This window comes from Bactrocera dorsalis, chromosome 3, assembly GCF_023373825.1.
Source record: "Bactrocera dorsalis isolate Fly_Bdor chromosome 3, ASM2337382v1, whole genome shotgun sequence".
NCBI classification, from domain to species: Eukaryota; Metazoa; Arthropoda; class Insecta; order Diptera; family Tephritidae; genus Bactrocera; species Bactrocera dorsalis.
The window spans coordinates 33,028,695-33,051,387 of record NC_064305.1 but is presented as its reverse complement, the minus strand read 5'-3'; the positions used below and the strand labels follow the sequence as shown (position 1 = coordinate 33,051,387).

The following is a 22,693-nucleotide window of genomic DNA, read 5'->3' as shown; positions in this document are numbered from 1 at the left end:
ACTAAGTATCGTGGTCCTGTCCTAGTACATAATGTAGTCCTGTTTTTTGCAGGGACATTTCACAACAACGTAAATACTAGGTGCGTTCCAAAGTAAACATAACTTAAAAACAAGAAAAAACGTTAACTTCGGTTGCACCGAAGCTAAATACCCTTCACAGGTGCATTTACGTTAGTAACTATCTGTTCAGTTTGTATGGCAGCTATATGCTATAGTAATTCGATCTGAACAATTTCTTCGGAAATTACATTATTGCCTTAAAAAATAATCTACACCAAATTTCGTGAATATATCTTGTCAAATGTAAAAGTTTTCCATACAAGAACTTGATTCCGATCGTTCAGTTTGTAAGACAGCTATATGCTATAGTTAACCGATCTGAACAATTTCTTCGGAGAATACATTGTTGCTCTAGATAATCTATACCAAATTTGGTGAAGATACATTGTCAAATGTCAAAGTTTTCCATACAAGAACTTGATTCCGATTGTTCAGTTTATATGGCAGCTATATAGTGGTCCGATATCGGCCGTTCCGACAAATGAAGAGAAAATGACGTTTGCAAAATTTCAAAAGGATATCTTAAAAACTGAGGGACTAGTTCGTATATATACAGACAGACAGACAGACAGACAGACGGACGGACAGACAGACGGACATGGCTAAATCGACTCAGCTCAACATACTGATCATTTATATATATACTTTATAGGGTCTCCGACGCTTCCTTCTGGGTGTTACAAACATCGTGACAAACTTAATATACTCTGCTCAGGGTATAAAAAACAGCACAAATTATTTTTCGGCAAAATCAATTTATTTTATTCTAAATAGTATCCTTCTGCTTCAATATAGGTTTTTGCAAGATCCAAAGCATGTCGAACGAATGGCTCGTTGACCGGTATGGCTTCCAGTATGCCGGTGCAAGCCTTTTGAATAGCTTCTACGTCTGCACAACGCTTTCCTTTCATGAGCAAATGCATTTTTCCGAAAACGAAGAAGCCGCACGGTGCCATATCGGGTGAATATGGGGAGTGGTTAATGATTAAAATGTGATTTTGTCATTTTTGACCTCTTTAATGGTGCCCTTCGAATGTTGGATTCTGAGCGAAGGGTCGTCAGTCAATTTGTGCGGAACAAATCGTGCACATACCTTTCGTAAACCCAAATGTTCGGTCAAAATGCGATAAATCGATGTTTTGGAGATGTTCAATTTCCATGAATTTCAATGATGATTTCGGCTGATTTTAAAGTCAGACCGATCTGCGTGGTAGAATCTTTATAGCTGTAGCGTTTGCTTTTTTTCTAATTTAACATCAGCTCATATATTCTGGCAAGGGTTGAAAAAAATTGAATTTTACCGAAGAAAGATTCAGATTTTTTCACAGTACTTAACCTTCCTCGGTTCTTCGGGTCATATTGACCCGAATCTAAAGTTTACTTTATTATAAAAGTAGTAATATCTAATAGATTTCATAACGGCTTCGTGACAATTATTAATTATGCATTTATTGTAAATTAGTATTGTGAATTTATGGTGATGTCTGCTAAATTAAGGAAATACGCATTTTTTGCTCTTAGGATCCTCGGGTAATTTTGACCCGAGTATGAAAAAATCCTCGGGTCAGAAATACCCGTCTTCGGTGAAGTACAATGCTTTGACTCAAACATACAGCTTCTAAGAATATATTTATTATTGTTGAATATCAATTATACCCAAGTCACTAAGCGATTCATTGTTGATGGTAATCTTAGAAATATTGTTTCTAAGTGGGTAGAATGATATTGCTTTCGTCGCCCCCTTACAAGCGTTGACAGTTTTTTGTTTCACTAGTTATTTGTACTCGTCGCGTTGGGTTGTTTTCCTCAATGGCTCACAAATTGAGTGATTCCATGATTTCTCAATTTTTAAACTACGATATAAGTTCTGAAGATGAAATAATAAGTGAAACAGAGAATAATTCCGACGGAAATCCTACGGACATTATTCAACCTAATTGGAACATTGGAAATATTAGTGACGAATCTAGTAGCGTTGAAGTACCTCTTTCAAGATATATGACCAATAATAGTGTTAGTGAAAATGAAATGCGATCAAAAAATGGTGAATTTGTGTGGTCGAAAATCCCATTAGAAGGAAGAGGTCGTTTGGGCAGCGCAAACCTAATAAAACTTACACCAGGAATTACCAGATATGCTTCTAATCGCATCAATACATTTAGAAGCGCTTTTTGGATGAAATAGAGTTAGATGCATATCTAGGTCTTCTTATATTTGCTGGCGTTTTTAAGTCTAACGATGAAAGCCTCGATAGCTTGTGGTCTGAAGTTTATGGACGACCTATATTTCGAGCAACAATGTCCCTAAAACGGTTTAAAAAAATTACCGCCATTTTGCGTTTTGATAAACGTTCGGATCGAGAAGCAAGGAGACAGAGTGATAAATTAGCAGCTATAAGAGATATATGGAATGAATGGGCGACACTATTGCTATGAACTATAATCCGAATACAAATATCACAATTGACGAACAGTTATTTTCATTCAGAGGTCGGTGTCCCTTTCGCCAATATATGCCAAGTAAACCGAGTAAATACGGCATAAAATTTTGGATTTTGTGTGACAGTGAAACAGGATATGTTCGTTCAATTCAATGCTATACCGGAAAACTTCAAGGAAATGCTCCAGAAAAACTCAAGGAATGCGTGTTGTTTTAGATCTGACAGAGGGCTTACAGGGCTACAATCTGACATGTGATAATTTTTTTACATCATATGAATAAGCCGCAACACTTTTAGGCCGTAAGTTTACCGTTCTTGGAACTTTACGTAAAAATAAACGACAGATACCATTAGATCTTTTGAATACGAAGGAACCAGTGTTTTCATCCACATTTGCATTCAATTCAAAAATGGTTCTTTTCTCATATATTCCGAAAAAGAACAAAAACGTAATTTTACTCAGTACAAACCACAATAAGATTGAAATACATGATTCAGAGCAGAAAAAACCTAAAATTACCATGGATTATAACACAACTAAGGGAGCTGTTGATTTTCTAGACAAAATGGTTTCGGCCTATAGTTGCAAACGTATGAAAAGAAGGTGGCCTGTAGCCATATTACATAATATGATTGATATCTAATGTTTCAATGCTTACGTATTATATTGTGATACCAATCCTGATTGGAAATAGAAGAGGACAGTACAAAGACGTCTGTTTTTAGAAAAACTGGGCATGGAATTGGTCAATGATCACATTGAGCGTAGGAAAACTCTTCCTCGGACAAATGCGTCGCTGGAATTAGTACAACGAGTGAAGACAGGTGTTACTGAGGCAACAGTTACTTCCAGTGCACAGAGTTGTAATAAAAAAAAAGGTGTAATGTACATATGTCCGTCATCAAAAGATGTCAAAACTTCGAAAATCTGTAAAAAAATTTAAGAAGCCCTTATGTCCAAGATATTCGGAAATTATGTGCCTCTCATGTTGTCAAGAGTAACAAATATAATAAATTGTGTCTTTTTTATTTGAATAAATATATAACATAAATAATTCCATCTGTATTTAATTTATAAAAATAACACCGAGTTTTTTTTTTTAAATCGGGTCAATATGACCCGAAGACCTTAAGTTGGCGTAGTATTTGAGGAACCGAGGAAGGTTAAAGGGTTATTGTAAGAAAGGGAAGGTATCGAGAGAAGTTCCTTGTTTTGACTAAAACTATGCGTTATTGCAAACGCATCAGCGACCTTGTCTAAATCATTTTACTATTTTTATATAGGATTATTTGTTCTATTGCCATAATTTTTATTTCCAAAACAAATAAGTCTACAACTTTTAAAAATTAATATCTTAAAAGAAATTTTTCCGCGCTACAAAAAAGGTTAAGACAATTTTTTGCGTACAAACGTTTTTTCAACAGTTATATGCAGTCAAACTTATGCGTCAAATATACAGTAAATACAAATGTACAGTACAACAAACACACAGTGTTGAGTGAAGTACAAGTGTTGTTTTACGCTCTTGATTTTTTTTGGAATAATCCCAGTTTTCACAGTGACAGCACATAGATTTTGTCTTGGTACCTACCGGAAATCCGGAGGATTCAAGTGGATAATAAGCCTAGAGGAATAGCTAAGTACAATTTGTTTTAAATAAAAATTGGAAAACTTGCAAATTTTTAGTTTTATGTTTTTTTTTCCATTTCCCCTACTAACAGCAAATCATAGCAAAACGTGCACATATTTTTTTAATCTGCCGTTTTGTTTCGATTAATCAGCTGTTATCCGTTTTCGCTTTCTGTCTTTTCGTTTTGCTTTTGTGTTAGGCGTTGCCAATCATTGAAAATATTAGCAAGGTTTTAGCGGTAGGGATTGAACATACTGATTGACAGGTGTAGCCAGACTATTCTCTCACTGAGGCATGGCCTCTGAGAATAGTATGGGGCGTATACTAGAGAATCCTTTCCGGAGGAGTTCTAAAATTTTGAGAATTTACTGAGTAGCATAATGAGTCTATATAAAAAATCCGAGAAACCGGAGAAAAAAAATATGGTTGAGAAAGCAATCCAGATATCTCAGTTGGATCTGTCGTAACTGTGTTATGGAAACCGATTGATTGTGACCTATCGAATACAAGGGGGAATCTTCGAATTCATTTGAGTTGTATCGATTTGCTATTTCAGTTCAAACGAATTCCGTTTCCAGTAAAAATTGAATTTGGGATGACAATCATCAGGACACAAGGATAGTCGGTAGAAATGTGTGGCATAAATTTGGAACTACTATGGTTTTCACACTGCCAAAAATACGTGGCGTGCTCACGAGTTGGAAAACTTTCTCTGTACATTTGCGCACCGGAACAGAAACCAAAAAATGCATTACATTGGAAAAAAAAGAAATGACAAATTTAACTTTCCCATCATTTCAAAACAAATAATTTCACGCAGGAACACTGCTGCGGGGTCAGCTAGTCTACTATATAAATATTTAAAAATGAATCGCCAAAATGTATGTACGCTCATAACTTTCATACGACTGAACCAAATTTGATAATTCTTTTTTTAAAATGTTCGTTGAGGTTCAGAGATGGTTTCTGCGGCGGAGAAAAAAGTTCGAATGATTGCCGGAAAACCCCTAAAAACGGCCCTTTTCTTTTTCTCATACAAACGAATGAATGTTTGTTCGTTAGTAACGCTAAGAGAACGGCTGAACCAATATTGATGAAATTTTCAAGAGAATGTTCTGTGTGAATCGGGGAAGGTTTAGAAATAAAAAGCCTGCATGCTTTTTGTGAGGAAAAGTCGGAAAATTCCAAAAAGTTAATTTTTTCCATACATTTTTTTTTTTTTCAATTTTTTTGTTTTGTTTTTCAATTATTTGAATCGTTCAAATTTGTCGTTTGCTTCAACATTTTTTGAAAATTATTCAGTGAAAATTTTATGTGTGTTGCACATAAAGTGATCAATTACAAATTAAAATATGTTACGATGCCAAGAAGAGGTCGCGCTAATATCGGTCGGCGTTCTTTTTGGTATCAACATACATTAGCAGCCCAAGGCACATGACCGAGTACTCCCAGGATGCGATGTCATACGTGCGGTATTATAGATCACGGTCAATCAGCAAGCGATCGTCACGATGTCACAGCAAGGCTTTTCAAGCAACAGTTTCGATGGACTTTATCTTGAAGCAACGCGAATATATATATATGGTGCTATTAGATGCTAGATGTACTCTGTTGAGTGGCAAAAGAAAGGTTTGCGCTCGCACACATTCTTCTTTGGATTGTGGATGGTGAATAGTGGTTACACCAGATAAAATTGATGAAATCATTCAATCATGCGGAAATTCCTGATGCAAAGAAAGATCCAGAATTATACGAAGTGATAAAAACCAATAAGGTTCATGGACTTTGCAGACACCACAATCCCACTTCGGTTTGTATGTCTCACAATAACGAAACAGTATCCACGTGCTTTTCTTTCGGAAACACAAACTAGAAATGGTGGATATCCACTCCATCGGCGTTGCTCACCAAACGACAATGGCAGAACATTCAGCATCCAATTTAGAAGAGTGAATATCGAAGTTGACAACACATGGATCGTAGTATATTCACCATTATTGTCTAATTCACATTCTAAACTCATATCAATGGTGAGTATTGCAGTTTAGTGTGATCGATAAAATACGTTTGTAAATACGTCACCAAAGGAAGCAACATGGCGGTTATTGGTTTTGAACGATACGGTCGATAAGTGAACTGCAATAAAGCGCTTTGTAATTTTGCACTTCATGAACGTTTTCCGACTGTTGTGCGTATCGCAGTTAATTTGGAGAATGGCCAAAGAGTGTATTTCAACCCAATTAACATTTATGAGGTTTTGCTCAACTTTCGTCAGTGATCCGTTTGCGAGGACACTCGGAAATACCTTGATATTATACATAAAATGCATCGTCGAAGAAATAATTACGCAAAAAGCAAGAGCAAGCAGTAGATGGACATCCAGGTGTGTTATCAATTAATGCATCAGAACGAATTTACACAGTCCAACCGAAATACGACGATTCTTTCTACCTGCGGTTGCTATTAATAAATGTACGCGGTTCAACTTCATTTGGGTCATTGCGTACTGTGAATGATACGGTGTGTGCAACTTTTTGAGAAGTAAGCCAGCAATTACAATTGCTTGAAAATGATAATCACTGGAATGCAAATGCTTTCAAATCTGCCTCTATTATGGGATACGAACAAAAATGGCATTGCAGAAGACATTTTACATCGTATTCGCTGTAATTATTAGCGTCAATTCAATGGGTTAATTCCGGTTGATACTTCCGGTAGTTTGCTATCAATTCCATCTGCCTCTTATCAATTCACGAAAGATGAACTCATTACGAATGTTCGGACATTGGCCAAATTATCGCAACTATAATTCCTTAAGTGCACGCGAAATGTTAGCTGCCAAAGATACCGATGTTGATGACTTAAACTGGAAGATTCAAACTCAAATTCCGGGAGACTTGCATTCATACAAATCGATCGATCGTCTTGACAATGAAGACGACGCCGTGAATTATCCAGTGGAATTTCTAAATTCTTTGGAGAGACTTGGTATGCCACCGCATCATATACGTCTCAAAGTATGATTTGTCCTTATTATGTTTCACAATCTGCATGCGCCGAAACTGTCAAATGGAACCCGACTGATTGTGACGCAGCTATCGAATAAGTACTAGGGGCAGATTGCTTGATTCTACGAGTTCCTTTGAGTTCCAACGATTTGCCATTTCAGTCGAACATATTCAGTTTCCAGGGAAAATTTTATTTGCATTACAATCAACAGGACAGGATAGTCGCTAGAGGTGTATGGCATAAATCTGGAAATGCTATGTTTTTCACACGGCCAAAAATACGTGGCGTGCTCACGAGTTGGAAAACTATCTTCTCTGTACATTTAAGCACCGGAACAGAAACCAAAAAATGTTGTTTACGAAGCTGCGTTACATTGAAAAAAAAAAATAGAAATGATAAATTAAACTTTCTTTTCATTTCAAAACCCAGAATTTCACCCAGGAAAACGGCTGCGGGGCCAGCTAGCCTACTATATAAATAAAAATAAATCGCCAAAATGTATGTACGCTCATAACTTTCAAACGACTGAACCTAATTTGATAATTCTTTTTTTAAAATGTTCGTTGAGGTTCAGAGATGGTTTTTGCGGAGAAAAAAGTTCGAATAATTGCCGGAAAACCCCTAAAAATAGCCCTTTTCTTTTTCACATACAAACGAATGAATGTTTGTTTATTAGTAACGCTGAGAGAACGACTGAATCAATCAATCTTGATCAATCAATCTTGATGAAATTTTCAGAGAATGTTCTGTTGGGATCGGGAAAGGTTTAGAAATAAAAAAACCTGTATGCTTTTTGTGAGGAAAAGTCGGAAAATTCCAAAAAGTTAATTTTTTCATTACAATTTTTTTTTTTTCAATTTTTTTGTTTTGTTTTTCAATTATTTGAATCGTTCAAATTTGTCGTTTGTTTCAAAAATTTTTAAAAATTATTCAATGAAAATGTTGTGTGTTGCACACAAATTGATCAATTACAGATTGAAATTTGCTACGGTCGGCGTTCTTTTTGGGATCAACTGGAAAATATCAATCACTGGAATGCAAATGAAGTTCGCGATAATCATTTCGACATATCAGCCTTCAAATCCGCATCTGTTATGGGATACGAACAAAAATAACATTGCCGAAAACATTTTACATGATCTTCGCTAAAACTTGGAAATGGGTCAATTCCGGTTGATACTTTCGGTGGTTTGATATCAATTTCATTCACCGCTTATCAATTAACGAAAGATGGACTCATCACAAATGTTCGGCCATTGCCAAAATATCGTAACTACGATTCCTTAAGCGCACGCGCAATGTTAACTGCCAAAAATACCGATGTTAATGACTTAAACTGGAAGATTCAAAGTCAAATTCCGAGAGACTTGCGCTCATACAAATCGATCGATCGTTTTGACAATGAAGACGACGCCGTGAATTATCCAGTGGAATTTCTAAATTTTTTGGAGAGGCTTGGTAGTATGCCACCGCATCATTTGCGTCTCAAAGTTTGATCTGTCGTTATTATGTTCCGCAATCTGCGCTATCGAATACAAGGGGGCAGAATGCTTAATTCTAATAATTCCTTTGATTTCTAACGATTTTCCATTTCAGTTTGAACGTATTCCGTTTCCAGTGAAAATTGCATTTGAGATGACAATCAACAAATTTGGAAATGCTCTGTTTTTCACACGGTCAGATATAAGTGGCGTACTCACGAGTTGGAAAACCATCTTTTCTGTATACCGGAACAAAAACCAAAAAATTTTGTTTATCAAGCTGCGTTACATTGAAAAAATGCAAAGTTAAATTTAACTTTTTTTTCATTTCAAACACATATTTTCACGCAGGACAGCGGCTGCGGGGCCAGCTAGTATGATATATGTATAATTAATTCCTTTATATTTTAGCTTCCAACTAAAGTATATGGTTTTTTTCGACATAATCGACTAGAAGGTTATGTGTCTAAAAGAAGATTTTTCACTTTCTCGTTCACATGTGCATTAAGCGTCTTGTAGTAGGCATCCTCCTGACTCCTCATTTCTTCGGCGACAGTATTCATACGTAGGTTTCGATTAATATCAGCATTTCTGCAGTACCAAAGAGCATCTGCAATGACTCTTAGCACCTTTTTTTGAAAACGTTGTATAATATTAATACTGCTATCATTGGCACATCGCCACATTTGCGCACCATATGACAATACCGGCTTAATTATTTGCTTATAAAGAAGTAATTCGTTGTGTATGGACAGGTTTGACCTTCGCCCAATTAGCCATTTCATTTTTGACAATTTCAGATTAAGTTCAATCCCTTTTATTTAAATATGTTCTTTCCAAAGTAATGTAGCATCGAGCGTGATACAAAAATATTTAGCTGTATTTGCATATAGTATGTAGATATCTATCTATATATTATATATACATACAATAAAAGGAAGTTGTATTAGTTACACCATTTATAACTCACGAACGGCTGAACCGGTTTCGCTGAAAATTGGTGGGGAGGTAGCTCAGAATCAGGGTAAGGACATATGATACATTTTATCTCTTTATGTCAAAATTTAATACAACTCACAAAAATTATATTTCATATCATATTCATTTGTTTAAAATTCATGTTTGTAGGAATCACTTGAATATATGCGTAGAATTTTAAACAGATTCTTCCTCAAAAATAATACAATTGCTAAGTATTTGGAATAGAAGAAAAGAACTGCAATCAAATACGCAGTTAAATAGATTATAACTGGCTCAGTAATCAGTCGTTGAGTATATGTTATACCACGTGCATTCTAAACGACTGATGTCATGTCAGACGCCTTTTTCGTCATTCCACCCCTGAGAACCGGTTCATCATGTGCAATCCACTGTCTGAATGATTGTCGGTTGGACTCCAGTGGGAAATGATGGAGCTATGTTTCTATCACCGACGCAAAAATTCGGTTTTATTACGATTAATGAGCACTCAAACACTTTTCAGAATCAGTTATTCGTTATTTTTGTTGGATTATGAACTTGCGAGGCAACCACTTTGCACAGAGCTTTCGTCTCTTTAAAGCATCATTGTCCTCGGTGCTCATTTCACCTGTTTTCAGCTTAGCAAATATCTTTTCAACGGTAGATTTTCCTGAGCCCAAATTCAACAGCAGTCCCCCAAAAATCAATGCTTTATTAACACACGAAATGCTTTATGATCCATTTTTTTGTAAACTAACACAAGCTGCTTAAAAAAATGATATATCTCATTAACTAATAGTTATAATCCAACTAATAGAAATCATATAGATGGTATCAACCACAGTGAGGCGGTTACGGGTCCTCTAGTAGATACACTTAAAGTCAAAAAAAAAACGCCGATTTGTGTATTACTAATGGAAATAGTATTTGTAGTATAAAAACAAGGTCCGTTTACATTAAGCTGCTACTAAATGATTATATATGTTCTCCTTCCATAAGCTGTTATCAGTTTTAAGGCTATTCATCCAACAACAACAAAAATAATACGGAGCTTATGTGTAACACATGCAAATGCCCATTTTGGTCAGTACGAATTCCCCCATTTATGTGGCAAATATCGGTAGTTGTATTAAAAACATATACATTTTTATGCTTGATTTATTATTTTATTAGCGAGTTAATAAGTTTTTAAAAATGTTCATTAAGATAAAAATGTTTTAAGCGAATGGGTAAGGGTATGACCTCCTCTTGCTTTTATGACACATTCTACTCGAGATGTCATGCTCTCAAACAGTTTTTTAACAATTTCTGTTGAAACATCATCATACCAAGTAGTTTCGATTACTTTCTTCAAAGTACTGATGTTAGTCGGCTTCTGCTGGCGTATTTTTCTTTTTAAAATTGACCACATATTTTCAATGGGATTCAGGTCCGGACTATTTCCCGGCCATACCAGTGAGTCAATTCCCAAAAGAGTCTTATATTCCTTTACCTATAAAAAGGTTATTGTTGTATTATTATAATTTTGTTAAAAGAAATTAGTTAAAATTTCTAGATTCGATGGTAAACCTACCAACTTCGACCGGTGACAAGGTGCAGAATCGTCCTGAAATATAATTTTTATTTCGTGCTCTGACAGCTGCTCAATCGTTGGCATAACACCTTGTTTAATGATTTCAATATAGACAGAAGAGTTAACGTAGCGTTCAATAAAAAAAAATTTTCCAACTCCATAACTGGTTATCGCTCCCCAGACCATTTGGTATGGGGTATGCTTCACCGTACTCTGCACGCAGTTGTGACTAAATCTTTCATTTTTTCTGCGGCGCACTACGCATCCTGCATCTGAGCTAAAAAGATTTATTTTGCACTCGTCTGAAAAGATTACTTGTGCCCAATCGTTGGTGGTCCAATTTCTCCTTTCCAGACACCAGTTTAAACGGGTGGAACGCATTTTCGCTGTGAGAAGTGGCTTTTTAGCGGGTCTGTGAGCCAATAAATCTACTTCTTTCAAGCGACGCTGCACAGTTGAGGTGCTAATCTCCATGTTATGACCATTCTTTAATTCCGCAGCAATTTCTGGAGCAGTTTTAAATCGGTCACGAAGAGCTATTTTGACGATATCTCTATCGTCACGCTCAGTTGTTTTTCATGGACGCCCACTTCCAGGACGGCGTGATAAGCTCTCCGTTTCCAAATATTTCTTCCAGAATCGTCCTACGGCAGATTCATTGCAGTGAACCATACCCGAAATTTTACATTTGATAAGTTTTGCCGCTTATACGCAATTATATCAACTTTTTCTTTCTCGGATAATACCATTTTTTGTTGGCTTCCGTTGTTTTCACACCGATTGCTGGGCACTTAATGTATTCATCGGTACGAAATATTACAAAAAAAAAAAATCTAATTAAAGCAACACTAATAAAGGAAACGAAAAAGTTCCGTTACGCATTTCAAATGAGGAGAAAAGCTCCGTAACAGGAAAAGTGTTGCCGTCTGCGTTTTTTTTGACTTTAAGTGTATATAAATAAATTTGTAGACGTAACTGTATTTATCAATATAAGCCAGCACACTTTAAATAATTAATTTCCTAATACTACTAATATGATTAATTTTTATAAAATGATTAGGAATTGTGTATGTTTCACCTTGTTTACTTTGTATGCCTACAGCACACAGTGGGAAAAATGGTTGATTTAGCTTCGATTAATTAAATTAATTTATTTTGGCGTTATTATTATTTCATTATCGATTACTAATATATCCATAGTAGACAACACATTTCATTACGCTTTTTCCTGAATATTCGCATAACTGTAATATATTTGTTTCATAACTGTTAGCTATAAGGAAGAGCAAGAATGCAATTTACTGTCAAAAGTAGAAAACTACCAGAAACTAGCAGACATTAAGAAATTAGCAAGGAAAGGTGAAAATGTTGCTTAGTGTTAATAATCAAAACAAAACTTGAAAACTAATAAAAAGCATTTATATTTTCACAAATTTAAACTATTAAAAAATATAAAACAATACTTGTTTGGATATGTGTTTTGATAGCTGTTTCTTCATATATCAGTAGCTATTTCCTGCCAAAAGAAATTTTATTAGCAACTGATAGCTGTCTAGTGATAATTAGCAGTCATGGAGCAAATTCTTGCAACACAACATATGTTCTATCAGCTGTTACCGGCCGCTTCCACGGCATTTTTTACAAAACGATGAAGTTCGCATAAAATGGTCTTTTATTACAATGCAATTATACTATTTGCTGTTATTTAAAGCAAAAGATACAAATTATTAACAAAATCAATGAAATATAAAAACTACAACCACAAAACATAAATTTTTTCCTGTCCTGGATATTTTAATAAATTTTGATGGTTTGTAATGTCCAGATTACCAATTTATTCATGAATATCAGGTTATTCAATGAGTTTTGATAAGAGAAACTCAATTTTATGATTCAAAATACACTTTATTATTCAGTTGCTCCAACGAAAGTGAGAATCCGGAAGATCTGCAAGATACGCTTCAACAGTTGTTATGACCTCTTCATTTGATGAAAAACGCTTGCCGCTTATACATTGTTTGAGTTCTGGAAACAAATGGAAGTCCCTGGGGGGCAAATCTGGTTAATACGGTGGATGCTCCAACAATTCGAACTTTAATTCATGTATTTTAGCCATTGTCAAAATGCTCTTGTGACACACGGTGCATTGTCCTGATGAAAAACGATTTTTTCTTCTGCAAACCGGTTCTTTTTCGCAATTTTTTCCTTCAACTGGTCGAAAAGGTTGCAATATTATTTAGAATTAACTGTTTACCAATTTGCAAGTAATATACAACACCAATTCCTCTCGCATCCCAAACCACTAATGTCCGGAAATCGGCCAAAAACCACTCACTCACATCACTTTTTAGCCTCTTGTTTTGATTCTTTAAACACGCTCCAAATGTTGCTAAGAAAGTCGCATGCGAATGTGTTTTTGTTCCATTTTTAGAGAATGCAGCACCCATTGTACACACAGCTTTCTAAAACCCAAAATTTCACTTCAAATATGTGTCACAATGCCTAATGAAATGTGAAACGCCTCTACTAAATCTCTCTCTGTCAATCAATGATCTTCCAAAACCAAATCCTGTATTTTGGCTATGATTTCTGGTGTTAATGCGCTTTTTGGACGTCCTTCACGTGGATCGTCTTCAAAGCTTGTAACGTGGTCATAATTCAGCCACCCATCTTTCTACTGTTCTAATTATAGGTGAACAATCAGTATACACTTTCAACATTCTTTCTTTTCTTTTAGTGTTACACCTTCCAAAAATAAGAATTTTATCACTGCACGATATCCAATTTTTTCCATTGTAAAAAAATACTGTGACACGGCGTCACTAAATCGCTTGTAAACAAAGAATGAATTCACAGATTGAAATGAAACTTCACATACGTTCATATAAAGAGTATACGAACGAAATAAAAGAAAAAATTGGTCTAGTAGCAATGCCCTCTCTTATCCAACGACAAAACTTATATATATTGTTGTTATGTATATTGAATGCGATTTTCTGTTTTTTTTTATGCATATATATAATATTCCTTCCATTTTGATCACTTATTAGAAAATTTATTTTTTCAGTCATGATTAGTGTTCTGCAACCCTTTTACGTGCAAGACTCACTTGAGCTCTTCACTCAGTCTCTTTATCGTAAATATATGAAAAATTATAAGGAAGGTCCCCCTTTGCGTTTCAAAGGTATACAGAAACGTTGGAAGACGGTATAATTTTAATATTGGTTTTTGGTACCATATTTTAAAATATTTAATAGAGGAACAAACATCGTTGGAATACCCCGACATGTGAAACTTGGAAAGTTTTCAACAGAAAGTCGAAATTTTTCTATATAATGAAGCACCAAGTTTTGAAATATTAGCCAATTCGAGTTGTGTACCATATGCAAACTTAAAGGTTTTAAGTACAGATATGAATATCAAGTTACTACATACACAACAATCTACATAAATTTTCGGATTATTTTGGAGGTTATAGCAAAAACAGAGAAAGCAGTTCCACTACGATCTGAAAATAGTAAAAAAAAAGATAGCAAGTTTGGTGGGATGTCGCATTATGGCAAATTATTGCTGACACTTAAAAAAAGATTGTGAACTGAAAAATTATAAAGGAAGAGCTCAATTGTTCTCGACATTTGTCTCTCTGTTTACCTCAACGGATCCCTATTTTCCTATTTTTCGAAACAAAAATGATATTATACATAACAAGTAAGGAAGGGCTAAGTTCGGGTGCAACCGAACATTTTATACTCTTTCAACTTACAAGAATCAAAGTCAGGAAAATACTTTAAAGTGTAAAACCAATCATATAGAGTAAAGTTAGCCGGATACTCCAAAATCTTGATATTAGTTATATTGTTATTATATTAAAATAATTAAAATACTTAAAAGATAAATTTGTGAAACACAAACAGAGTGAAAAAATTAGAAAATATTTTTCTATTTTACTACTAGATTTTTTTGCTTGTGCAAATTGCTTATAAGCAACTTTGGGCATTTAGGTCATACAAATGTTAAAATGACTATAGCACGAAAAGGGCTGTGTAATAAAGACAGATTTTGAAGATAGACTGGGAAAAATCTTCTGACGAAGAGTGTGATGAAGACGATGAAGAGTTTTTGGAGAAGGATTTGAAAGAGCTTTTAGAAAATGATGAAGAATTCCGAGCTTTGACAATTAAGAAATGAGTCTGATTTTATTGCCGCACTTGTGGTAAACCTGTGAAATTTGCTCTCTATATTTCCGGCATCTCTCCCCTCACCACTGATATATGTACCATCGCTCTAGCTTGTTTAGTTCGCCTGCTGCATCAAGTTAAGTAGACGTGTGTTTGTAGTGCTCGTCACGAAAATGGAAAACCGAAATCAAGAGCAACGCGTCGCGATAAAATTTTGCGCCAGATTGGGCGAACAGCTTCGGAAATGTACGATAAAATTGTAAAAGTATATGGTGATAGTGTTCTTAGTCGTGCCCAGGTGTTGCGATGGCACAAAGAGTTTAAGGAGGGTGCCCCCCGCCTGAAAAAGCTCGCAAGAAAGCAAGTCGACGGAGAAAACGATGATTATTGCCCTTCTTGATAGCCGTGGAATCGTCCACAAAGAAAACGTTCCACCGGGGAAAACTGTAAATCAGGTCTACTATTGACAAGTACGCGAAAGATTGCGAGAACGAGGGTGCGCCCCCTCGTCTGGGTGCGCCCAGACATCGCTCGTAACTGGATCCTTCATCACGACAACGCGCCGCCCCAAAACGCCCTCAGCGTGTCCCAGTATTTGGCCTCTAAAGGGATCACCGTGTTGCAAAAGCCGCCTTATTCGCCCGACATGTCACCCTGTGACTTTTTTTTGTTTCCCAAAAACAAAATCGGTGGTCAAAGGAACCCATTTTGAGTTGATTACGGACATCCAGGCGGTCGTTACGGATCGCAGAGTTGTAGAATAATTTTCAAATATACGGTTTTTATGGAATCAGTCTAATACCTCGTAGAAATCGATATACTAAAACGTACTGCCAACCAAGAAATTTCTAAAAGATCAGAAAATATGGATGAATTTGTCATTGAAAAAATTGATGTTTCCCAATTGAAATGAAGAAAAAAACCAAACGACTTTCAAGACGTTACTTGGAAAGAGTCGGAAGAAAACATTAACATAGTAATAAGCCGATGCAATATTTCAACCAATATTTTTGATGATGTTTTAATCAAATTGATTGTGGAAAAGATTAATATATTTCAATTGCTCAAATGATGACATTCGTTGATTTCTTGGAGTTTTAATGGACTTGGGCGTAGTTCAGTTGCCGATTTTTAGAATAGCATGGTCGCAAGAATTCAAATTAACAGCAATAACATATTCGATGCCGAGAAATAAATTTGAAAAAAAAAAGAACTTTATCCATTTTTCTGATAAGTCGAAACAACCATCTAAAAGCGATAACAATTATGACAAATTATACAAAATTCGTCCACTATTATCGTTCTTCTTCTTCTTTACTGGCGTAGACACCACTTACGCGATTATACCCGAGTTAATAACAGCGCGCCAGTCGTTTCTTCTCTTCGCAACGTGGCGCCAATTGGATATTCCAAGCGAAACCAGGTCCTTTTCCACTTGGTCCTTCCAACGGAGTGGAGGTCTTCCTCCTCCTCTGCTTCTCACGACGGGTACTGCGTCGAATACTTTCAGAGCTGGAGTGTTTTCATCCATCCGGACAACATGACCTAGCCAGCGTAGCCGCTGTCTTTTAATTCGCTGAACCATGTCAATGTCGTCGTATACCTCGTACAGCACATCGTTCCATCGAATGCGGTATTCGCTGTGTCCAACGTGCAAAGGACCATAAATCTTTCGCAGAACTTTTCTCTCGAAAACTCGCAACGTCGACTCATCGGTTGTTGTCATCGTCCAAGCCTCTGCACCATATAGCAGGACGGAAATTATGAGCGACTTATAGAGTTTGTCTTTTGTTCGTCGAGAGAGGACTTTACTTTTCAATTGCCTACTCAGTCCGAAGTAGCACCTGTTGGCAAGTGTAATCCTGCGTTGGATTTCCAGGCTGACATTGTTGGTGGTGTTAATGCTGGTTCCTAAATAGACGAAATTATCTACAACTTCAAAGTTATGACTGTCAACAGTGACGTGAGTGCCAAGTCGCGAGTGCGACGACTGTTTGTTTGATGACAGAAGATATTTCGTCTTGCCCTCGTTCACTGCCAGACCCATTTGCTTTGCTTCCTTGTCCAGTCTGGAGAAATCAGAACTAACGGCGCGGGTGTTGAGGCCGACGATATCAATATCATCGGCATATGCCAGCAGCTGTACACTCTTATTAAGATTGTACCTGCTCGATTAAGTTCTGCAGCTCGAATTATTTTCTCCAGCAGCAGATTGAAGAAGTCGCACGATAGGGAGTCGCCATGTCTGAAACCTCGTTTGGTATCGAACGGCTCGGAGAGGTCCTTCCCGATCCTGACGGAGCTTTTCGTGTTGCTCAACGTCAGTTTACACAGCCGTATTAGTTTTGCGGGGATACCAAATTCAGACATCGCGGCATTAAGGCAGCTCCTTTTCGTGCTGTCGAAAGCAGCTTTGAAATCGACGAAGAGGTGGTGCGTGTCGATTCTCCTTTCACGGGTCTTTTCCAAAATTTGGCACATCGTGAATATCTGGTCGGTTGTTGATTCACCCCAGGTCTAAAGCCACACTGATAAGGTCCAATCAGATCGTTGACGGTGGGCTTAATCTTTCACACAATACGCTCGCCAGAACCTTATATGCGATGTTGAGGAGGCTTATCCCATGGTAGTTGGCGCAGATTGTGGGGTCTCCTTTTTTATGGATTGGGCATAGCACACTTAAATTTCAATCGTTGGGCATACTTTCGTCCGATCATATTTTACAAAGAAGCTGATGCATGCTCCTTATCAGCTCTTCGCCGCCGTGTTTGAATAGCTGGGTCGGCAATCCATCGGCCCCTGCCACTTTGTTGTTTTTCAGGCGGGTAATTGCTATTCGAACTTCTTCATGGTCGGGCAATGGAACGTCTGCTCCATCGTCATCGATTGGGGTATCGGGTTCGCCTTTTCCTGGTGTAGTGCGTTCACTGCCATTCAGCAGGCTGGAGAAGTGTTCCCTCCATAATTTAAGTATGCTCTGGGCATCGGTGGCTAGATCACCTTGGGGGGTTCTACAAGAGTATTCTCCGGTTTTGAAACCTTCTGTAAGCCGCCGCATCTTTTCGTAGAATTTTCGAGCATTACCCCTGTCGGCCAGCTTATCCAGCTCTTCGTACTCACACATTTCGGCCTCTTTCTTCTTCTGTCTGCAAATGCGTCTCGCTTCCCTCTTCAACTCTCGGTATCTATCCCATCCCGCACGTGTTGTGGTCGATCGTAACGTTGCGAGGTAGGCAGCCTGTTTTCTCTCCGCTGCGACACGGCACTCCTCGTCGTACCAGCTGTTCTTTGGCACTTTCTGAAAACCAATGGTTTCGGTGGCAGCTGTACGTAAGGAGTTTGAAATGCCGTCCCACAGTTCCCTTATACCGAGCTGTTGACGAGAGCTCTCAGAGAGCAGGAATGCAAGCCGAGTAGAAAATCGTTCGGCTGTCTGTTGTGATTGCAGCTTCTCGACGTCGAACCTTCCTTGTGTTTGTTGGCGTGCGTTTTTTGCTGCACAGAGGCGGGTGCGAATTTTGGCTGCAACAATATAGTGGTCCGAGTCGATGTTAGGACCTCGGAGCGCACGCACATCTAAAACACTGGAGACGTGTCTTCCGTCTATCACAACATGATCGATCTGGTTGGTAGTTTTTCGATCCGGAGACAGCCAGGTAGCTTGATGTATCTTCTTATGCTGGAATCTAGTACTACAGATAACCATATTTCGGGCCCCGGCGAAGTCGATCAGCCTCAACCCATTTGGGGATGTTTCCTCGTGGAGGCTGAATTTACCGACCGTAATGCCAAAGATACCTTCTTTGCCCACCCTGGCGTTGAAGTCGCCCAGCACGATTTTGACATCGTGGCGGGGGCATCTCTCATAAGTGCGCTCCAAGCACTCATAAAAAGCATCTTTGGTCACATCGTCCTTCTCTTCCGTCGGGGCGTGGGCGCAAATCAGCGATATGTTGAAGAACCTCGCTTTGATGCGGTTTGTGCTCGGCGACGGAGTCTCTCTCCCACCACGAATCCAACGCCAAACTTTCGCTCCTTTACATGGCCACTGTACTAAACGCCACAAGGACCTATTTGTCTCTGTCCATGTCCCGTCCATCGCATTTCTTGGACGGCGGTGATGTCAGCCTTTATCTTTATGAGGACATCTACCAGCTGGGCAGCGGCACCTTCCCAATTAAGGGACCGGACATTCCAGGTGCATGCCCTCAAATTGTAGTCCTTATTTCGTTTGCCATGGTCGTCATCAAAAGGGGAGTCTCTCATCCGAGACTGTGTTTTCCTTTTCATTGGGGGTGTTTTTTACGTGGCGGGTCCCAAACCCAGCGCGCAACCCTATGCAGGGGATGTTTCGCCTTCTCACTTTAGCTCGCCTTCAAAGGATACCCAGAGGATACTTAGTCAAAGACCGAAAGTCGTGAGCTGCTTGAGTCATACGTAAAGGAATCGTTTCTGGCCACTCCCAAGTGAATGGCGATCAGAGAACTTTCCTCACTTGCGTGAACTTCTACACATGACTCCATCCTCCCTCGCCGTAAAACGCATCTTTGAAATTCAACGAACATTAAAAAAAATTGGCCAAATTGGTCTAGGCGTTGTTGAGTTATGCGCTTAGCAAAACATTTTGCAATTCATTTTTATATTATAGATATAACTACATATATACATATATTGAAAGCAATCCAACTGTAATTTAAAATTTAGTTCATAACCGATTTCATCACACTTCCATGCCAAGCATTCATATCCAAAATTGATTGATATTTGCTCTTCCCACGCGTCCTCACACTACCTTTCCGCTCCGAGCCATTTGAAATAAAAAAAAAAAACAATATTTGAAATTTATATTTCTTAAAATATTTGACAACTTAGTGGCAACGGAGAAGCGGTAAGGGACAAGGTGAGTGAAAATGCTCTCTTGCAACTCATCAGCTTCCCATCAGGTCCCTAGCTTGCCATCTATCCAGCTGCTCAGCTAGTCGTTAGAGCAAAATGATATGGCAAATGAGTGGCGAAGCTACAGAGCAAAAAGAACACATAGAAAAAACACATACAAAAAATTAAAGCGGATAAGGAAAAAGGATAATTAATACTTCAAAAAAGCGCTCCTCCTCTAGTGCTGACTCGGTTGAAATCACAAGTCCTTTTTTCGGGTTGCACTGCGACACCTAACCATTTTGAAATCCATCGCCTACAATAGAAAAGGTTTGAGTGCACTTTGTGTATCCATTTTGTGGACTGTATTAGCATAAGATTTATCTTTTCCATTAATATATAGCACAAGTCTACCAAGAACCCTACGTATAGCTGCGCCTCAAATTTATTATACCCTTTAACGCGTTGTTTGGTGTATTAGTAACGGTTAAAATTAACTTCAAGCCATTTGCTTTGGAATGCCAGCTGATTGGTCAACATCAATTTCAACATTTGTTTAACTAAATCAACGGGATTATACTTTATTTTTAACAAAAGTAAACAAAATAAAATAAAATAAAATGAGTGAGTGAGGCCAGCAAATGGATTTCCGAAACTGATATGCATACGGATCAGGTGATATATTTGCATGCATTCACACGCACTGACATAAAATATATGTTTAGAACTACATTTTTACATTTTATCACATCAAAAAAGATTACTCTCTGACTACGCGACAGGGTGCCAGTGTGCTATTGACCGTGCCAACAAATTTTTTTATGCTTGTTTGGATTTGTTGGGCATAAATCATGTTAAGCGTCTGTATGCTCTGCAAAAAAAGAAATCAAAAAATTGCAAAAACAATCGGCCAAAGTAGGGAAACAGGCGTAGAAAAACACTTCAAAACAATAACACAGTGGAATGAGAATATTTGTTCACATATTAAGCGTGAAAATTGCAAATATTTTTCTGTCACATTTACTAATAATAACTTCTTAACTTTTCAACCACGTTTTTTTATTTCTTTTTTCACTCCTCAATTTGCTGAATTTCACTTTCCTGCATTCTTTCACTTGGCGTTTCTGTAGAAATCAGTCAGATTTTGAAGGTTTCATTGCATGAAAATTTTCTAGGAGACACGTTTGAATATATGTTTATATGTATGTATAGTATGTGTGTGTATCATTCGTTAGTTGACTGTCGACGCGGGATGGTGGAACGGCTTCAGGAGCTAACGCGGGGCATGTGGTCGGATAGGCAGTTTGGGTTCAGGAAAGGACGCAGTATAGAGGATGTGTGGTTTTTTGTACAGGATGTCGTTAGGGAGAATGTCAACAAGTATGTCCTTGGCATATTTGTTGACTTCAAGGGGGCGTTTAATTACCTCAGCTGGGATCGAGTGGTGCAACGGCTAGAGGAGCTGGGCTGTCCGGAAGTTACTCTTGAAGGTCGCTCAAGGTCTGAATTAGAACGGGCGGAAGGAGATCTCTTAGAAATCGTTAATTCTTGGGGTTTAGGTGTGGAGGATGACATATCGATGGACAAAACGTTGGCAATGCTGCTGAAAGGTAGAGTGTCGCCGGTTCGTCCACCGATTGTCCGTGTGAACGAGGTCAGCATCAGATATGTGACGCACGTCAAATATCTGGGGTTGACCGTAAGAGAAAGGATTTGTTTTACTCCACACTTGGCGAATGTGAAGGAGCGACTGCAGGCAACCGCAGGCAAAATACGACGTATTTTGAGGAGCAATTGGGGTCTCGGACGTCGTGCTGTCCGCACCATATATCGTGGCTTGTTCGTGGCCTGTGCCACATATGGATCCCCTGTACGGTGGGAGGCAGCCACGACTGTCTTGGGGTCTCAAAAACTCCACTCAATACAGCGTTGTATGATGCTTGCTTGTTTGCCTGTATGTCGCACTGTCTCAACGGATGCGATGCAGGTGTTATTAGGTGCACCCCCTCTTGACCTGATTGTCATACAGCGTGCTCTTGCGTTCAGATTAAGAAGGGGTTTGAATGTGTCATTGCTGCGGAACGATTGGATTTCCGACGATGATGTGGAGGGGGAGGAATATCTAGGGAACAAGAGGCTTCTAGGTGATAGGGTCAGGTGTAGGTGGCAACAACGTTGGGACAATAGTCCTAACAGCCGAGTGACGTACGAATACATTCGGGACGTTGGGTTCGTTGAGGATAACCCAGACTTCAGATTTTGTCTGAGTCTGGGTTTTCTGCTTACGAGGCATGGGTCTCTGAATGCATTTTTGCATCAGAGGCCCCTATTGGATACGTCGGAGTGTTTTTGTGGGGCGGTTTCAGAAAACTGGTCGCATTTAATTGCGGAGTGCCCGATGTACTCGGACATTAGGGATCTGGGTGGTATGGGGATTATCTGAACTGATGGACGGTTAGACGTTAGTGGTATGATCTCAACTAGTC

The 22,693-nt window shown here is 38.2% G+C and overlaps 1 protein-coding gene across 1 annotated transcript in view; it reads left to right on the top strand.

Moving 5' to 3' along the window:
* The window catches only part of LOC125777356 (uncharacterized), an 85,554-nt gene that overhangs the window by 4,287 nt on the left and 58,574 nt on the right, over positions 1-22,693 (top strand). The gene's annotated exons all lie outside the window — the stretch shown is intronic.